The sequence below is a fragment of the Solanum pennellii genome, chromosome 9, assembly GCF_001406875.1.
Source record: "Solanum pennellii chromosome 9, SPENNV200".
NCBI classification, from domain to species: domain Eukaryota; kingdom Viridiplantae; phylum Streptophyta; class Magnoliopsida; order Solanales; family Solanaceae; genus Solanum; species Solanum pennellii.
The window spans coordinates 57,198,931-57,204,117 of record NC_028645.1 but is presented as its reverse complement, the minus strand read 5'-3'; the positions used below and the strand labels follow the sequence as shown (position 1 = coordinate 57,204,117).

Below are 5,187 nucleotides of genomic sequence, written 5' to 3'. Positions count from 1 at the left end.
CTATTGTTTGTAGCTAATTTCATAATTCATTTCGCCATTTTTGATAAATTCTTGACACATTTTTTTCTCTTATCCGTCGCCATAATTTCTTTATGTAACAACGACCAAATAGTCTCTATATTTGTTGCTAAATTTGTCTTGNATAAATTTGATTTATATGTAACTTAAATTAAATTGCTCTATACCCCAAAAATAATCAACATATATAATAATATCATACATGGTTCAAAATATATAGAATATCGAAATTGCGTTTTCCCGATTCAAAAAATCCAAAATAATATATCAATTGTACTTAAAAGAACCTACATTCATCAAATATTATTACAATAAAAAAGGAATACAGTTGTCACGTGAAACTAAGGATCAACATTGCCCTCATAAGTAATAGCTGAAAGAAGAACCTCGTCCTCATAAGTAGCTGAAGGAGGCACTAAGGGTGGACTGATGATAAGGCAAAAAACATCTACCGTATTAAATTTTTGCTTCAAAACAAAAACCGTATAGTCTTCTCTTCTTTTCTCCCCCACAACTTGATAATATGCTTCACATTAATCAATATCAATTTGTGACACTAGTTTTTTCCGTGATATTTCGTCATATTTCTGTAATAAGTAGAGGAAAAATGAAAGCGTTACACATTGGATACAAAATATATTTTGAAGGCCAATACAAAAACATGCATAACCTTTTAAGCATTAGCATTAATGTACATATTGTTCGTTCAAGTTTCAAGCCTTAACAATTCATAACTACATAAGATGTTTCTAGACTATAATAATATGTGAAGTTGATCAATAATATGTGAGCAAATATCCCCAACATAGAATATGCAGGGAAGAAAGGAAACAAATAGAGAGTCGAAACAGACTCATCAAAACAAGGAAATGTATGTATCACCATTCAACCTATCGCAAGTACTTGACTCTTTGAAACAAAAGCTAAGTGAATAATTGATTATGCATAATGCTTAAAACAAAGAAAATTTTTTACTCAATCAGACTTATAATTAAGCTTAACTACCGAAAGGAATAAACAATTAATCAAGGCCACTGTAAGCTTTATATAAGCAATGTAAACAAGAAAACTCCAAATCATTATACTTAATTGTTCAATTATTCAAAAAGGTCCAAAAGTAAAGGTTTATTCACAAATTGACATGGAAAAGGAACTTTCATACACATAAAATTGGGCACACTATTCATGCTTATATTTAAAAAAAAAAAATTTCCACTATTAATAGAGTCAAGCCTCTGAAGTCTCAATCATCAAACCAACATTTAACACCCATATCTTAGTTGAACTTGTAAACCAAGTTTGCGATACAGAATAAATTATAATGCCTTTGACAAATTTAAAATATACAGTAGTTACTCAAATTGAGTTATTACCAAATACATCAACATTGATTTTGGTTTAACACGCTCATGTATCCAAAAGTAATGGATGATTATGTGATAGGCTTCTCAATTTTATGCACATAGAAGGTCTTTGCAGGATCATTTTAGTTTATAAATACTCAATATCCTTCTTAGCATATAATACATCATAATCATAAAAGATTTTTAGTAACTTAGTAATGAAACATGTAAAACAGAGTGATAAACTTCATAATAACCGGAACTTAAAGTTCTTTTAGTTTTTTTTTTCTATGTACACACTTGAAGATTATGGGAGATTATAAGCTTAGAGAAATTCTTAATTTCACATAGTATTATCTGTGTGTTCTAACATTGTTCTCACTTCTTCAATAAATTCTTATCTCCATTTCGCAAAGGATTAAATGTGAATATTTGGTGCTCGTCCATAAAATATGCTTTATACTTGTTGTCACTCTCACTAGAGTTCAAAATTCCAATTTTAAACACTACAAAGACAGTAAGAAGGAAAGAGGAGAGTTCAAACGTGGGACTCTCAGACTACAACTGGTGTTGCAGAAGAAAGTTCATACATTTGTTAGCAGCCATGGGTGAGAGAGTAAAGTTAGAAGAAGCCATGAGCAAGGAAGCTATGGTTAGTCTTTGTTGGTGAGCAGACATAGCTGTGAGAAGTTCTTGGCGATGTTCCATCATTTCAAACTCTCATGGTGATCCAACTTCACCCTCACAAGGCCCACCACCATGAAGGAACCTACAACTACTTCCAATCTTACAATACCCTATAGCAAAATAGAGACAAGTTTACAGCCAAGTCCCACACTTCGGATATCAGCCCCAAAATATATATAAGTCATAGAACATATATTAGAAAAATATTCAAAAGTATACTAAAAAAATGAACGGTAACCATAACTAAAATTAAAAGTAAATAAACTTTAACAGAAAAGTATATGAACAAGTAAGCTTTAACAAAATGACATTAGGGGATATACCTGGCTGCTGTCGGTGCTCACTTTCACTGCACACTGCGTAGAGCTGATGTTGTTGTAATTTTAGCCGGAGAGAGAGACAACTGGTGGCGCCATCTCATTGATGTTGTTGTTGCGGAAGAAGACCGCCTGGTTGCTCGCGGACTAAAGCTGTTTCCGTCAATGGAGGCTCGATGGTGGCCTTCGTGTGCTTTTTTGAGCTCTCCACTGTTGTCCAACTGCTTGTTTCATGGCTTCTGCTGGATGGCGTTGTTCTCTGCTCGTTCTCCAAGATGCTCTGTCGGAAAGAAGGACGGAGAGGAGGGAAAATTGAGCTGGGCGGCGGATTAGGAGAGGAAAGGAGGAGAAAGAAGAAAAAATAAGGGGTTTGGGCTCTTTTGTATAAAATAGGAAAGCAAGGATCTTAAATCAGGACCACTGATCAAATTCATATGAGCGGTTGTGATTGATTCTTGGAGTAGACGAACCATGATCGACGGATAAGATTAAATGAGAGTATTGAAATCTGAAATTGGAGTTTGTAACGGAATTAGTGACGGATTCTAGAATCCGCCACTTTCAAATAAATGTGTATATAATTTAGAAAATTATATTGACGGATATTTTCATCACTATACGATATAAATAATTATAAAATATATTTAATAATTTAGCAACCTTTTTTTCCGTCACTAATTCCGTCGCCCGATATTAATTAAATTTATGAGCACTACTTTGTTATTGAATTTGTACAAAAAATTAGGCGCCAAATTTTCGCGCTAATATTTAGCGACGAATTAAATATTCCATTCGGTTGCTCTATTATAAATCAAAAAATCATTTCTTAATTATGCAACAAAATGGTTATTCCGTCACAAGTCCGTCGTCATATAGTGACGGAATATTGTTCATCGCTAGTATCCGTCGCTAAACGCTGCTTTTTAGTAGTGATAATTCCTACAATAACTAATTCAATCCACTTTTGGTGAAAATTCTAAATCATATGGTAGAATGTTTGAACAGGTAATAAGCTATGATTGGAAGCCTGAATGTCACGAACCCATCGGGTTGTGCGGGCACCCACTCTAACACCTAAGTAAAAGAAACCTCATATTCCAAAGGTTTATTCATGCGGACAATTAACAAGGTATATAATGTAGGGTAAAAATCTTTATTACAACCTCTTATTCATGCACTAGTCAAAACATTTAAAGTAACTTGACAACCCCAAGGATCTAGTCTAACAGGTACAAGATCTACTAAGAATTACAATAACACTTTAATAAAACAACAAAGCTCCCACCATGCGAAAGGAAGAGTCGATGTTGTTGGAGAATTTCCTCATCTTCACGTAATGAAACGTCATCAATCCTGCATCTTGACTATGTCAAAAAGACATAGCAAGTGTAGTATCAGTACAACCAGACGTACTGGTAGATATCATCGGTCAACCCAACGCTCACCTTATAACATATAAATAGAACAATAAAATACCATGTCCGGACCCCTCGCTTCTTCACCCTTAGCCTTTACTTAGAGCACCTTCCAAATTACCACCTATCTCTTTTCCACGAGGTTACAACCTAATTACACTAACCACCTTGTATACCACAGGTAACACTACCACACTTGAGATTTCAATAGATCATAGCTTAATACACTAACCACATTGTATATTACAAGTAACACTACCACGCTTAAGGTTCCAAGTAGGTCATAGCTTAAATATACTAACCACATTGTATACTACAAGTAACACTAACACACTTAAGGTTCCAAATAGATCATAACTTAAATATACTAACCGCAATGTATACTACAAGTAACACTACCACACTTAAGGTTCCAAATAGATCATAACTTAAATAAACTAACCACATTTATACTATATATACACACCTCAACAAAATTGAGCATAACACATTTCACCATGCACATTTTATCACAAGTAGTTGGCTCTCTCATCGGACCCAAAGTCAAACTGTTAGCATGCTGGAACGTGGCAATCTCATCCAATTTTAAGACGGAACGTGGCAACCGATCCCAGTTAGAGTGTCGGAACGTGGCAGCAGATCCTAGTCAATATGCTGGAATGTGGCAATCGAATCCAAGTTAGACTGCTGGAACGTGGCAGCCGATCCGAATCACACATTTCAATAACACATCAAGATCACACATTCAAGTCATGATTTTATCATATCGACATCCACATATCTCTTTTTAACATCTAAGACCATTGTTGCAATATGCATACATATACAAGTATCACAACAAAGTAAGACACTTGTATATCACACCATCATCACCTAGTCACATACTTAATTACATATATATGGGTTCTCTCGATTTCTCTTTACGGAATTACACGTGTCCTAATGCTAATTCTTCATCACAGAGTTCCATTACTAGTTTTCTTAACCATGACAACAACTTTTTATCACAATTATACCATAGTCAAGAACACAAATAAGAACCTCGACCAATTACTATATCAACACAATATTAAGCCCATAAGCATTGAATTTTAGTAACTTTCCACATAATTTACTCGGTGCACGAAGGTCTAAATATACCTTATATTGTTAAATTCATATATTACATGGTAAGCATGGATTTTAACTACTCAACATAAGAACCTAACTTACCAGGGCGCCAAGCAATTTGTACGGAGTTTTGATTTTGTTTCCATCTTTCCGGATTCGCTACGGTGAATTTGGCCAAGATTTTGCGAGCTTCCATCATCCCCATGCTTGAAAGCTCCCTCTCCTTCTTTTCCCAACTAGAAATAATTTTATAGGGGTTTCTACGATAATTTTCGACTTATTAGGGTATTTTAGAAA

At 34.5% G+C, this 5,187-nt stretch overlaps 1 long non-coding RNA gene across 2 annotated transcripts; it reads right to left on the bottom strand.

Annotated features, from left to right (window-relative positions):
- Nucleotides 1-249: 249 nt before the first annotated feature.
- LOC114074090 lies at nt 250-5,187 on the bottom strand. 2 transcript variants are annotated; one of them, XR_003574567.1, is made up of 3 exons: nt 4,993-5,187; nt 2,372-2,873; nt 250-605 (listed from the first exon to the last, which is right to left on the bottom strand). It is a non-coding gene; the product is annotated as an uncharacterized LOC114074090 (long non-coding RNA). The 2 variants fall into 2 exon arrangements; XR_003574568.1 differs by having other exon boundaries at nt 2,372-2,645.